Below are 15,692 nucleotides of genomic sequence, written 5' to 3'. Positions count from 1 at the left end.
TCTAGAGAGATGCTACTTGGTTTCTGTCTGAAGACCGTAGAAAATTTTTCTTTAGAAAAGCCAGGCTTTCAAGAAATTTGTGCAGATAGATTTTCAGTGAACAATAAGCATGTCTGCTTGTTGCATATCTGCGGCCACTCCTGGCACTTGAGCACAAAAATCTAGGCTGACACTCCAGTGCTGTACTGAGGGAGTGCGGCACTGTCGGAGGAGCAGTACTGAGGGAGCGCCGCACTGTCGGAGGAGCAGTACTGAGGGAGCGCCGCACTGTCGGAGGGGCAGTACTGAGGGAGCGCCGCACTGTCGGAGGGGCAGTACTGAGGGAGCGCCGCACTGTCGGAGGGGCGGTACTGAGGGAGCGCCGCACTGTTGGAGGGGCAGTACTGAGGGAGCGCCGCACTGTCGGAGGGGCAGTACTGAAGGAGTGCTGGGCTGTCGAGGAGCAGTACTGAGGAAGCGCTGGACTGTCAGCAGGGCCGTCTTTCGGATGAAACGTTAAACCGAGGCCCCATCTGCGCCCTCAGGTTGGCACTATTTTGAAGAGCAGGGTAACTCTGGTTTCCTAGGCCCAATATTTATCCCTCAATCATCATGACTTAAAACAGATGATCTGGTCATTATCACATTGCTGTTTGTGGGAGCTTGCTGTGCACAAATTGGCTGCCACATGTCCTATATTACAACAGTAACCACACTTCAAAAAGTACTTCAATGGCTGTAAAGTGCTTTGGGATGTCCTGAGGTGGTGAAAGGCGCTGGAGAAACGCAAGTCTTTTTGTCGAACAATTTCTGCAAGTGCCTCCCGGTCAGCACTTGTTTTGTATGGGGATTTTTTGTGAGCATTGCTCAGTTTTATGTTGATGTTACAAGAGTGATTTAGAGAATTGTAAAACAGAAGCTACTGACTAGGTGGCTTTTTATTCCGGGTAATTTCATCTCGAGTGGAGGTTTTAATTTTCTTTTTTTTTAATGCTACAACACGTGTTTTTGATGCTATACGTGTCAGTTTAATCCGTTCACTTGGGGTTCTCGGGAATGTTCCCGTTTTGATTCTGTGCCTTTGCAAATGACTGGGCCAGGGGTCTCTGTTTTATAATTAATTAACAGTAAAGGCTTGGTTTAGCTGGGATTACAAATATCATCGGCTTTCTCGACTGGAGTGCTCTAATTGGCCCGCGGAACGTGTGCTTCCATAGGGAGTGAGATGTTGAACTGATTTTGAAGCTGTGCAGGTAAAGTAGCGGCCCTTTAGCTATTGCACACAAGCATCGCCGTAACTAACATGAGCTTGGACGACGATCCACTGGGCATTTGTAGATTTTAAAAATTATATTGTGTCCCAAAAATAGGTCTGTCTTGCTGTCTGATAAACGCTGAATTAACTGCCATGCATTCGGCTATTTTAATAAACTTGTTATTGATGCATGATGATCATACAGTTATCGGCACTGCCGTTGGTTGTAACCAGCAGTTCAAACGGCTGCGGAGTCTCCTGATTTAGCTTAGCAAAGTAATTTTCATTGCAGTCTTGCGGCCCCCTTTCAAAAGATGAAATAAGCAAGAATTAAGTTGCAGAAGTTTTAAGACGACAGCCGCGTGCTTTTGCCGTACAACTGAAGAAAAAAATTGGCAAATAAGAAACTAAAAATGCTGCAAGCTTATTTTCTAAGCTTCTCATGGAGATTCTTTTGAATTTTCAGTGCAAAATGCTTCCATTTTATCGTTCCATTCCCCTTTTCTAAATTGCTGAATAATCCTCATTTCAACAGCTCCTCTGCAGACACTGGCAGACGAACAGTTTTGTTGAACTGATGCGGATATGTTCCACTGGTGCCAAATGGGGAGGGGAGATCCTTGCTGGTAGCTGGGATTGGTTTCTGTGTCGTTGGTTTTTTTTTACAGACCAGTCGAGAGCTATCTTTTTGTTCCCCAAACACTGTTGCTGCTGTCCTGCTGTGTTCATGGAAAACCTGTCGAGGGCTCTTTTGAGGATAACGGCTCCTGGTTGACCAATAAAAAGGCCACCGTACAGAAATCCAATCGGCGCTGACGCACTCTGCAAGGATCGTCCCTTTATGTCAGTGGAGCGGATCCACTTCATGTCAATGAAATGTTAGTTTCTACGGGTCAATGGAGATACTGTACTGTAGAAAGATTCCACAATGGGACACCAAATATAGTACTTCACCTTCCGTCCTCATTTATCAAAGTTATCTAAAACACTGGTGTTTAATGTTATTACTGGGCTTATTAAGCATCCTGGTACCAATTAGCTGCAAGTAAAATAGTTACTTGAGCGATATGCTTCAATATTATGTGATGCTCTGAATTCATCACCTCCGATTGCTACCATTGCCAATACCAGACCTGCAACTACCTGTTCTTCACTTTAGTCTTCTCGAGGTTATATTGCCTGCTCCAAACAAACAGTTCCAATACTTATAATCTAAACATTTCACACGCCCACCTTCATGCTCGGGTTCTGAAACGAAGGCCCTGAATTGTGCTTTGGAATACTAGTGTACAGGTGCTGAACAACATCCTCCTTCTTCTTGGGCAGTCCCTCGAAACCGAGGATGACTTGCTTCCACGCTAAAAATATGTTCTCCGGTGACTGATGAGTCCAGTGCGGGACCTTCTGTCGCTGTTGGGGTTGTCCCTGAGGGTCCTGCCGTCCCAGGTCTCGAACTTCATTTTAAAGGGTGGAAGATGCCTGTGCGTGAATTCTTTTAACGTGGGGTGGCCGTTGCACACCAGCTACCACACGGGCAAGGTCATGGTCCAATGGCAAGGGGATCCAAGACGATTGGAGACCAGGCTCCCCACCGCACTATTCGAAGAGGAGCAGGGGGGGGAGTTCGTCCTGGCCAATATTTATCCCTCAACCAAGATCACTGAAACAAATTATCTGGCCATGATCACATTGCTGTTTGTGGGAGCTTGCTGTGCGCAAATTGTTGTCTCTTACATTACAAGGGGCTGGTTGTCTTATGAGGAAAGGTTGAGTAGGTTGGGCCGATACTCATTGGAGTTTAGAAGAATGAGAGGGGATCTTATTGAAACATATAACATTCTGAGGGGGCTCGACAAGGTAGATGCAGAGAGGATGTTTCCCCTCGTGGGGGAATCTAGAACTAGGGGGCATAGTCTCAGGATAAGGGGTCGCCCATTTAAAACAGATGAGAGGAGGAATTTCTTCTCTCGGAGGGTCGTAAATCTTTGGAATTCTCTACCCCAGAGAGCTGTGGAGGCTGAGTCATTGAATATATTCAAGGTGGAGATCGACAGATTTCTGAGCTACATATTCTTCTGACGTTTCTCTGCTATTTCAGTGGGTGTGACTGTGTTTTTGTAACAACGGAGGGAGGTGTTTCAGACAGATGCGTTAAGCATTTGTACACTTGTATCTTCCAGGGTAGTTTTGTGTCCTAACCGTAGACTTGCTGTGTCCATTATTCAGGTGTTTGGGATTGAGTCAAAGTGGGGAAACCTTATGGATCTCCCTCCTGTGCCTTTCTAAATCCACACACAGGCTGTCTGGGATTAGCCACACACTGGTTGACCATTCTCATTCTGTAAGTTGCAGTGAAGCCGCTGGGTTTGCTGCGGCTTCCCACCACCTTGAGTGGCCTGTTGCTGACTGCTGTGTTTAGCAGGTAAAGAAACCTGACGAGGTCTTCAGGTATCGCAGCTTTTTTTTGTTCGCCGTGGGATGCTTCCACTTCCCACCCCACTCTTTCCCAGACCAACTTTCTCTTCCTTAACCCAGGCCTGCTGAGGGTAATTGTAGCTGTCCCGGCTGAAACCCGCCAACTCAACACCGATTGGGACATTGCTCCATGTAGCTCAGCCCTTGGCTACCGTAATCACATAAGCCATTGTGGGAAACATAGAAACATAGAAGATAGAAGCAAGAGTTGGCCATTCGGCCCCTCGAGCATGCTGCGCCATTCAATGAGATCATGGCTGATCATCCAAACTCAGTACCCTGTCCCTGCTTTCTCCCCACATCCCTTGATCCCTTTAGCCTTAAGAAATATATCCAACTCCTTCTTGAATATATTTAATGAATTGGCCTCAACTGCCTTCTGTGGTAGAGAATTCCACAGGTTCACCACTCTCTGGGTGAAGAAATTCCTCCTCATCTCAGTCCTAAATGGCTTACCCCTTATCCTTAGACTGTGACCCCTGGTTCTGGACTCCCTGGCCATCGGGAACATCCTTCCTGCATCTAGTCTGTCTAGTCCTGTTAGAATTTTATAAGTTTCAATGAGATCCCCTCATTCTTCTAAACTACAGCGAGTATAAGCCCAATCAACCCAATCTCTCCTCATACGTCATTCCTGCCATCCCAGGTATCAGCCTGGTGAATCTTCGCTGCACACCCTCCATGGCAAGAACACCCTTCCTCAGATAAGGCGACCAAAACTGCACACAATACTCAAGGTGTGGTCTCACCAAGGCCCTGTACAACTGCAGCAAGACATCCTTGTTCCTGTACTCGAATCCTCTCGCTACGAAGGCCAACATACCATTTGCTTTCTTAACCGCCTGCTGCACCTGCCTGCTTACCTTCAGCGACTGGTGCACAAGGACACCCAGGTCTCGTTGCACTTCCCCTTCTCCCAATAGTCCCTCGGATACTAAAGTTGCAGAGTGACCAGTGCTGAGAGTTTTGAGGTTAAATGTCCTTCCTTTGTGCTGATGCTCGAGTCCACTCCAGCATCAGGTCGCCAGTAATTCATCCTTGTGCTTAACAATGAAGTTGAAAATTAATTTAAAAATCATTGGCTTTGTCATTGTGCACGCCGTGCCAGTACCATGATCGAATTGACCTGTTTGCCGTTCGTTATTCCTACTGACCCTCTTCAATAGTCCATGGTTCATTTTTTCCAGCAGTGTAAAAGCTCATTGAAAATTCCTGTCTGATTTTAGGATTCTGTGGACATGAATCCTTTCCACAAAGCCCTGCAAACTGGCAGTCTTTCCCCGTGATGATCAGATGGTATTAGGTGGCCCATTGTTGTATGGGCGCGTACACCTAGCCCATCCATCTCAACCCCCCTTCAAACTCGGAGGTTGGGCTGCCCTTGAAACTGCCGAGGGCCGTCGCCGCAACCTTGGATTGTGCTGACTCTGCTTCCTTCCAGCTCTAGTGAGCACCACGTCCCAGCAGCTGCTTTTCAGGCCACTTTCCCATTGGACTGTGCTGATCCTTTCTTCGGGAAGCCACTGTCAGAATTCTGCCCCTGATCGTTTTGCCAGTCCGGCACGCTGGACTTGTGCTGTTTGGTTTCATTCTCAGCAGCCTCTATCTGCTTTACCTGAAAGACAGCAGATTAACCTCTTTGGAGAATTTTAATTCAAATTTCAGGTGAAATAGCTCAATTTTGCACCATGCAGGATATTTTAAGGCTTTCTTAATGTGCCTTATAATATCAGAGAGAGGACCTTCTATATTGCCTTGATTGGCGGTTAATTCTCGCACTGTTTATGGGTGAAAATGCCTTCCAATTCCAAGGATAACAAGTCAACCGGTCCTGATGGGATGCATCCTAGGTTGCTGAGGGAAACTAGGGTGGGGATAGAAGAACCTCTGACCACAATCTTTCAGTCCTCCTTGGATTATGGGAGTGGTGCCAGAGGACTGGAGGATTGCAAATGTTACACCCCTGTTCAAAAAAAGGGGCGCGGGATAAACCCGACAACGAAAGGCCAATCAGTCTAACGTCAGCGGTGGGGAAACTACTGGAGACTGTTGTCAAAAACGAAATGAATTCTCACTTGGAGAAGCATTGGTTAATAAGGGACAGCCAGCATGGATTTGTTAAAGGCAAATCGTGCCTGACTAACCTGATTGAGCTCTTTGATGAAGTAACAGAGAGGGTCGATGAAGGTAGTGCAGTAGATGTTGTATATACAGATTTTTATAAAGAAAGATTGCATTTATATAGCGCCTTTCACGACCACCGGACGTCTCAAAGTGCTTTACAGCCAATGAAGTACTTTTGAAGTGGAGTCACTGTTGTAATGTGGGAAACGCGGCAGCCAATTTGCACACAGCAAGCTCCCACAAACAGCAATGTGATAATGACCAGATGATCTGTTTTTTTTTAATGTTGGTTGAGGGATAAATATTGGCCAGGACACCGGGGATAACTCCCCTACTCTTCTTCAAAATAGTGCCATGGGATCTTTTACGTCCACCTGAGAGAGCAGACGGGGCCTCGGTTTAACGTCTCATCCGAAAGCTGGCACATCTGACAGTGCGGCGCTCCCTCAGCACTGCACTGCGAGTGTCAGCCTAGCTTTATGTGCTCAAGTCCTTGGGCGTGGGACCTGAACCCACAACCTTCTGACTCGGAGGTGAGTGTGCCAGCCACTGAGCCACGGCTGAGACACAAAGTGCCACATAACAGACTTTAGAAAGGATGTCAAGGCCTTGGAGAGGGTACAGAGGAGGTTTACCAGGATGATGCCAGGGATGAGGGACTTCAATCATGTGGAGAGATTGGAGAAGCTGGGATTGTTCTCCTGGGAGCAGAGAAGGTTCAGGGGAGAACTAATAGAGGTGTTCAAATTGTGAGGTGTTTCGATAGAGCAAGTAGGGAGAAACTGTTTCCTCTGGAAAGTGGGTCAATAACCAGAGGACACAGATTTAACATAATTGGCAAAAGATCTAGAGGGGAAATGAGGAGAAATTATTTCAGAGGGTTGTTATGATCTGGAACGCACTGCCTGAAAGGCTGATGGAATCAGAATTCATAGGAACCTTCAAAAGGCCATTGGACATGTGTTTGAAGAGCACTGGTTTGTAGGGTTATGGGGTGAAAGCTGGGGTGTGGGACCGAATTTCAAAGAGCCAGCCGAATGACTCCCTTCTGTGCTGTAAGATTCTATGATTCCAAGAACATTTTCTTAATATTCACTAATCGTTTGTATTAATTTGTAACTAGGACCTGTGTTTTGGATCAATTTTCTAATATAAAGTGGTGTGCATTGTTAGAAAAATCATGGTATTGTAACAACTGCTGTACCTGACTCTCATTTTCTAGTTGATTGCCATTTTCACCCCACATATGTAACATCGGGGAAATGCCCATGTGTGCTAGTGATGACCAATATCGGAACATAATTACTGACCAGCTTTATAAATGCTTTTAGTAGTGCATGAGTTTGGATAGTTTAAAGATATGGCAAAGTCCTTTTGGAGAGGCACTAGGGAACAGTCATCTACAGGATTAGGGGACTGTTTGGAGAAATATTTCTCCTCCTTGTATCTTCAAATAATTTTAAACCAAAGCTCCTATCTTTTTTTAGAAGAAATCCTTAATTTGACTCTTGTCTTTCAATGTCCGGGCCCCACCCCTATCCCCGAGATCTACTGTTTCAGCTTCGATGGAGGCCCCCAGACGGGCTGTTCATTTAACACCTGTGCTAAAGGAATCGACATCGACGTCCTTTCCATTCACAGATGTTGCTGCCCTTCATTCTGTAACCCAGTACCTGGTTTGTGCAGCTGTCCTAGACAGGATTTGTGAATGAGAAGGACGCAGGTTTGTGTGACACTTGTTGAGTGACTATGACTTCATGCATTATAAAACACAACATGTCTATTCTCAGCAGGCCTGCAAGACCACACTTTTGGGATTTCTTCCAACAGACTAGAATCTTTTGTTTTGAATTATATACATGGAAGAAGTAGAAGTAGTTTGCATTTTTTTAGAACTCTTAAGAGCTGGATTTTGCCAATGGGGAGCTTTTGGAGGCTGGAATCCCACTTGTCGGGTTCTAGTCCCACCTCCATCGACTTGTGACCAACCCTCGCTATTTTCCCTTAATTGACCTTGTTAACCCCGCCCAGCGGGCTTAGCAGGCCAATTAAGGGGAAGCCGGTTACAGAGAAGGTCAGTGTATGATGTTTCATCTGTCAATTTTTTGCCATTAATTGTCATTGTTTGACAGCTCTGTGACACTTACCTCACACACTCGACCTCTCCACACTTGCACCCATCACTTACCTTCACAGCGCACTTTTGCAACCCCTCCGACCCCCGCAGACTGCTCGCCTCGGTGACCCTTGCGGGGTTTGGAGCCTTCGGGAAGCCCGCACTTGTGTGGGCAAAATGGGGATAATCCTCTTATCTGCCTGTTAACGGGCAGTTAAGTGGCTGTAATCCCCTTCCCGCCTCCAAGGAGTCGGGACCCGGTGCGGGTCGGCTACCCGCCTCGTGGGAAGATGGCATGGAGGCGGATCGGGGGTGGGATGGGCACCCGCCCGCCCCCAGATTCTGCCATTTTCCCAGCAGTCCCGCCTCCCCAGGGCTGGCGAGATCGTGCCCATAGTTTCCGATCCAGCTATCGGCGAACCCTGCTTAAAACAACTACCTTCAGGCCTGTTTGAATAGATAAGCTCCCAATATATGTCTAACTCTGAATAGCATATGGGAAGGGTCATAAAACAGTAGAATGTTACAGCACAGCCATTGGGCCCATCGGGACTATGCTGGTGTTCTTTATCTACCCGAGCCACGTAATCTAATCCCAACCTCCTCTTGGCTCCCCAAATCCTCCAATAATCCTCCTTTTCAAACAACTATCTAATTGGCGTTTAAAAGAATTCACGGACTCTGCTTCAGCAACAGCAGAAAATTCCATATTCAAACCAGCCTCTACAGATTTCTTTTTCTGATTTCCCTTATAATTATTTGGTAATTAACTCAAATGCCTGCCCTATTTTGACCATCTTGCCAACCAATGAAAACAATCATATCTAGTTTTTAAAAATATATTAATTCTTGGGATGTGGGTGGTCCCTGGCAAAGCCAGCATTTATTGCCCATCGCGAGTTGCCCTGGAGAAGGTGGTGGTGAGCCGCCGCCTTGAACCGCTGCAGTCCGTGTGGTGAAGGTGCTCCCACAGTGCTGTGAGGGAGGGCGTTCCAGGCGTCCTATCATAAACCTGAGGACCTCTATTCGGTCGCCCCATAACCCTCTAGTGATTTAAAAATCCTAAATTCTCAAGTCTCTCTATCATTATCATCATCGACAACAACAACAACTTGCATTTATATAGCGCCTTTAACGTAGTAAAGCATCCCAAGGGGCTTCACAGGAGCGTTCTCCAAGAAAAAAGAAAGTTTGACACCGATCCACATAAGGAGATATTAGGGTAGATGACCAAAAGCTTGGTCAGAGGTAGATTTTAAGGAGCATCTTAAAGGAGGAACGAGAAGTAGAGAGGTGGAGAGGTTTAGGGAGGGAATTCCAGAGCTTAGGGCCCAGGCAGCTGAAGGCACGGCCGCCAATGGTGGAGCGATTAAAATCGATCGCCAGAATAAGCGGATTGCAGAGGTCCAGGGATAATAAGGCTGGCGGAGGCCATGGAGGGCTTTGAAAACTAGGATGAGAATTTTAAAAGCGAGGTGTTGCTTAACTGGGAGCCAATGTAGGTCAGCGAGCACGGGTGATGGCTGACCCATCATCGCTGATAACATCCTAATGAATCTATGCTCAGTTCTTCCATTGCTCGTTAGATGAAGTCAGATTGTAACTCTCGTCAGTTTGGAGACCCAGGAGGTGTCCAGGCATGATGTGAAAGAAACTAATTTCTGTAGCGCCTTATCATATCCTCAGGATGTCCCAAAGCATCCAACAAATTATAAAATGGTGTACCCAGAATGATACCACGACTTAAAAGGTTTCAAAATAACTTGTAAATAACCCCATAAGAGTCCCTGGGCACTTCTGATGAATTCCTTGTTTTGGTTTTTACGTAATGTCGAAATTCAAATTGACGGTGAACTTTTGTTTTGAATGTGGCCATTGGAGCCTGACCACAAAATAGTGATGTGTATTTGCAAGCTGAAATAGTCAGTGTGATTGTGTTGCTGGGGTTTTCCAACCATGCTTTCACCATTAGTCAGCTGAACGGTTGGTAGAATTTATCTTGCTTTGCTGATGTGGAAGGAGAACAATGCGGCCTCAAGAATAGCATGTTGCTTGGTTCCTTCTGAAATTTCACAAGCATGAGTCAGTTTTGTTTTAGAAATAAAATAAAATTACCCTCTTTATTCACTACACCCTCTCACTCATTCTCACATTCTCTCTCTCTCTCTCTCTCTCTCTCTCTCCCCCTCTCTCTCTTTCCCCCCCCTCCCTCTATCATTCTCCTCTCTCTCTCTCTCTCTTCCTCCGCCTATTGCGCCTGCGCCCACACTCTCTGCCTTTTGCTCTCGCACTCTTTCACATTGGCACTACTGCAGTGATTGCGCTTCTGAACTTGCTCTTAAACTTCATTTGCCCCACCTTGCATGCTCTTTATCCTCAATTGATAGAAAACGGGACTCATTGCACTGTTCTCACTCCTTCACAGGAGCTCCAAACTGAATCCCCCTGACCCCCATCAAAAGATCAATGTTCGGGATTTTAAATCCAACCTTTATTAATTTATCTGTTTTTTCCATGTACTTCAAACTTGGTGATGTCCAATATTATAGACCTTGGCCCTTAACGTAGGTTTCTCAGTTGAGAAAAAGCAGACCATTGTGGACAATGCGGTTAATCAGTGTTGACTTTATTTGTTTTGGTGCACTTAACTAGAAAGACAAAATTAGAGTGGCGAGATATTGAAAGTTTGAGACAAGCTTACAGAATTATAATTGCAATGCTTCAAGGCAAACTTTTAAAAATGCATTCTTAGGATGTGGGCGTCGCTGGCAAGGTCCAGCATTGATTGCCCATCCCTAATTGTCTTTGAGAAGGTGGTGGTGAGCCGCCGCTGCAGTCCGTGTGGTGAAGGTGCTCCCACAGTGCTGTTAGGGAGGGAGTTCCAGGATTTTGACCCAGCGACGATGAAGGAAAAGCAATATGTCCAAGTCTGGATGGTGTATGGCTTGGAGGGGAACTTTGAGGTAATGGTGTTCCCATTTGTGTTTGATGACCTTCAGCTGAAATTTCATGGTGTCACAGTATGTTAACAGCCTGTGGAAGGAACCATGTTTTGTGTATAGACTTGACTCGGGTGTAAAGAATAAAGGAAACGGTTGCGAGGACTTCAGCCTACACTGACCATAGAAGCATGGAAGTTTACAGCCATTTAGCCCATCCTGTCTCTGCTGGCTTTCTGCTACAGCAATCCAAAACTAATCTCTGGCCCACTCATAGAAACATAGAAGGTAGGAGCAGGAGTAGGCCATTCGGCCCCTCGAGCCTGCTCCGCCATTCAGTGAGATCATGGCTGATCATCCAAATTCAGTACCCTGTCCCTGCTTTCTCCCCATATCCCTTGATCCCTTTAGCCCTAAGAAATATATCCAACTCCTTCTTGAATATATTTAATGAATTGGCCTCAACTGCCTTGTGTGGTAGAGAATTTCACAGGTTCACCACTCTCTGGGTGAAGAAATTCCTCCTCATCTCAGTCCTAAATGGCTTACCCCTTATCCTTAGACTGTGACCCCTGGTTCTGGACTCCCCAGCCATCGGAAACATCCTTCCTGCATCTAGTCTGTCTAGTCCTGTTAGAATTTTATAAGTTTCAATGAGATCCCCTCTCATTCTTCTAAACTCCAGCGCGTAGAAGCCCAATCGACCCAATCTCTCCTCATACGTCATTCCTGCCATCCCAGGTATCAGCCTGGTGAATCTTTGCTGCGCTCCCTCCATGGCAAGAACATCCTTCCTCAGATAAGGCGACCAAAACGGCACACAGTACTCAAGGTGTGGTCTCACCAAGGCCCTGTACAACTGCAGCAAGACATCCTTGCTCCTGTACTCGAACCCTCTCGCTACGAAGGCCAACATACCATTTGCCGCCTTAACCACCTGCTGCACTGCATGCTTACCTTCAGCGACTGGTGCACAAGGACACCCAGGTCTCGTTGCACTTCCCCTTCTCCCAATCTATTGCCGTTCAGGTAATAATCTGCCTTCCTGTTTTTGCCACCAAAGTGGATAACCTCGCATTTATCCACGTTATACTGCATCTGCCCAATCACCCAACCTGTCCAAATCATACTGGAGTTTCTCTGCATCCTCCTCACAGCACACACGCCCACCCAGCTTTGTGTCGTCTGCAAACTTGGAGATATTACATCTAGTTCCCTCGTCTAGATCATTAACATATATTGTGAATAGCTGTGGTCCTAGGACCGATCCCTGTGGTACCCCACTAGTCACTGCCTGCCACTCGGAAAAAGAGCCGTTTATTCCAACTCTTTGCTTCCTGTCTGCCAACCAGTTCTCTATCCAAGTCCGTACCTTACCCCCAATCCCATGTGCCTTAACTTTACACACTAATCTCTTATGTGGGACCTTATCGAAAGCCTTCTGAAAGTCCAAATACACCACATCCACTGGTTCTCCCTTATCTATTCTACCAGTTACATCCTCAAAAAATTCCAGTAGATTAGTCAAGCACGATTTACCTTTTGTAAAGCCATGTTGACTTTGTCCGATCCTGTCACTGCTTTCCAAGTGCTCTGCTATTACATCTTTTATAATGGACTCTAGCATTTTCCCCACTACCGATGTCAAGCTTACCGGTCTGTAATTCCCCGTTTTCTCTCTACCACCATTTTTGAATAGTGGGGTAACATTAGCTACCCTCCAATCCATGGGTACTGTTCCAGATTCCAGTATCTTCCTCTGCTACAAATATTTCTCCAATTTTCCTTTAACAGATGCAATAGTCTCTGCCTCAACCAGTCTCTGTGGCTAAACCTCAACATAATTTTCCCTAACCGCTTACCGTACTTTAGTGACCATTTAAATTTGCTGACTCATTTTTGGGTCAAAATCCTGAAAAACTCTCCCTAACATTGCAGCGGTTCAAGAAGGCGGCTCACCACCACCTCCTCGAGGGCAACTAGGGATGGGCGATAAATGCCGGCCTTGCCAGGAACGAATAAAAAACTCATTGTCCCTGAACATCCGTGGAGGAGAAGTCCATGGCACAGCAAGCATGAAGACCTGGATTAAGCCTTTGATGATGTCATGATGTCTAGAAAGTTATAGTGAGCTGGCTTTTTGTAAATTTTCTTGCGTAGGTCTTTCTGCCACACTGAAAGCGGGTTCCTGTCCTACCGCTGAAGGAGTTCTGAGGCTTGGGACGACAGCTGCGATAAGGTGCTTTTGGACATTATGAGAACAAGTGGGTTGTATGCCTACCACGGTTGGGTTGCAGAGAGGCAAGTGGTTGCTGCTGATGCTCCACACTTCCAGTTGATAGGAAACTGTGCGTGCGCTTTTGGCAGGAGGATGGTTGCTACAAACTTTGACGTTTTTAGCTGAGTTATACTGCTTACCGTGCTGCGTGAGGGGCTCCTAGTGCCTACTAGGATTGTCCTGTGTGGATGTTGGGTGAGGACAGGAGTGGGCTTGCTTGAGAGAGCTGCTCTCTCTTTTTCCCCCCCCCCCCCAATCACCAGAATGTTGAGTAACTGCAAACAAGTAAGGCTCACCGATTGAATAATGGAACCAAAGAAAGAAAGACTTGCATTTCTCCAGCGCCTTTCACGACCACTAGACGTCTCAAAGTGCTTTACAGTCAGTGAAGTACTTTTTGAAGTGTGGTCACTGTTGTAATGTAGGAAATGCGGCAGCCAATTTGCACACAGCAAGCTCCCACAAACAGCAATGTGATAATGACCAGGTCATCTGTTTTAGTGCTGTTGGTTGAAGGATAAATATTGGCCCCAGGACACCGGGGAGAACTCCCCCTGCTCTTCTTCCAATAGTGGCCGTGGGATCTTTTACATCCACCTGAGAGTGCAGACGGGGTTTCGGTTTAACGTCTCATCCAAAAGACGGTACCTCCGACAGTGCGGCGCTCCCTCAGCACCGCCCCTCCGACAGTGCGGCGCTCCCTCAGCACCGCCCCTCCGACAGTGCGGCGCTCCCTCAGCACCGCCCCTCCGACAGTGCAGCGCTCCCTCAGCACCGCCCCTCCGACAGTGCGGCGCTCCCTCAGCACCGCCCCTCCGACAGTGCGGCGCTCCCTCAGCACTGCAGTGGAGTGTCAGCCTAGCTTTATGTGCTCAAGTCTCTGGAGTGAGACTTGAACCCACAACCTTCTGACTCCGAGGCGAGTGTGCTGCCCACGGAGCCACAGCTGATACTACAGTCGAACCACCCTTAGGGAGGGGAGGGAAGAACATGGTGAGAGAAAAATTAATAAACTACATTTGTTTAATCTACTTTTTATATTGGGGCTTGGGTATTACTATATAATCGCCTGTGGGAATGCTGTGATTGAATTGTATTTGGCCCAGAATTGCACTTGTACATTACGGCTGTCAACTGTACAGCATTAGAAATGTTGGTGATGGATTAGCAGAGTAGTGCGGCTTGTTCCGAGGTACAAGGCCTCAGCTGCATTTGAGGAAGGCCTTGATGTAGCTTGGCCAGCTGTTAATCTTCGCCTTCTAACTACGAACACGATCAGTACTCCGAGGTAGAACTGTGCTGATGTCTCTAGGAAGAAATTAATCAGTTTCTTAATGAAGTAAATTTTCCCGCTCTGGGACCTCACTGTGAGATTAAATTTAGCCAGATTTTTTTTTAAAACTTCCACCCTCCAATTCTGCTGCACTATGACCATCAAGGTCTTGTCATTCCAGTTGTCGCTTCAACCACAAATTTCAACTTAATGACATGTTGCAAAATTTTAATCCAAGTTCACAAGTGTTCTCCTCCATTGGACATTTATTACTTTTGGAAGTGGATGCATATGGATCCTAGCTTTATGTGTGCTTTATCACTATCAATGCACAAAGTGGTGCCACCTCAGGAATTTTAAAAATCCTTTACAGGATCTTAAACATAATTTCTTAAGTACTGGCTCATTGAACTCTGTGTTCCTTTTGCATGTCTGTAACAAGCAGTGTGCTTCTTCAATAAATTAATGTCTGCTTTCTGAATTTTTTTTTAACCAATCTTGACAAGGGTCCCAGACCTGAAATGTTAACTCTGTTAAGGATAAGGGGTAAGCCATGTAAGACAGAGATGAGGAGGAATTTCTTCACCCAGAGAGTGGTGAACCTGTGGAATTCTCTACCACAGAAGGCAGTTGAGGCCAATTCATTAAATATATTCAAGAAGGAGTTGGATATATTTCTTAAGGCTAAAGGGATCAAGGGATGTGGGGAGAAGGCAGGGACAGGGTACTGAATTTGGTTGATCAGCCATGATCTCACTGAATGGCGGAGCAGGCTCGAGGGGCCGAATGGCCGACTCCTGCTCCTATCTTCTATGTTTTCTCTCCACGGATGCTGCCTGGCCTGCTGAGTGTTTCCAGCATTTTCTGTTGTTATTTCAGATTGCCAGCATCAGCAGTATTTTGCTATTGACAGCTGACTTGCGTCTCTTTTTTTGTCCTCTGGCTTCCTTGTGAAGTTGATAATGTTAGGAACTAAAAGAACACTGTTGTAATGTGGGAAACGCGGCAGCCAATGTGCACATAGCAAGCTCCCACTGACAGCAATGTGATGACCAGTTAAATCTGTTTTATTGCGGGTTAAATATTGTCCAGGGCACCAGGGGGAAACTCCCCTGCTCTTCAAAATAGTGCCACGGAATCTTTTACCTCCACCTACATGGAGCTCTCCCATTGGCCAGCATGGAGTGCCACTGGTATCACTAGAGTCAGTGCAATGGATGACTTCCCCTTCAGGGCCAGTGCTCGTGTGGAAA

Source organism: Somniosus microcephalus, unplaced genomic scaffold (assembly GCF_052327205.1).
Source record: "Somniosus microcephalus isolate GS21.2 unplaced genomic scaffold, FLI_Smic_1.0 unresolved_chr7, whole genome shotgun sequence".
Taxonomy (NCBI): Eukaryota; Metazoa; Chordata; class Chondrichthyes; order Squaliformes; family Somniosidae; genus Somniosus; species Somniosus microcephalus.
The sequence above is the reverse complement of the archived record's forward strand: the minus strand, read 5'-3'. Positions refer to the sequence as shown.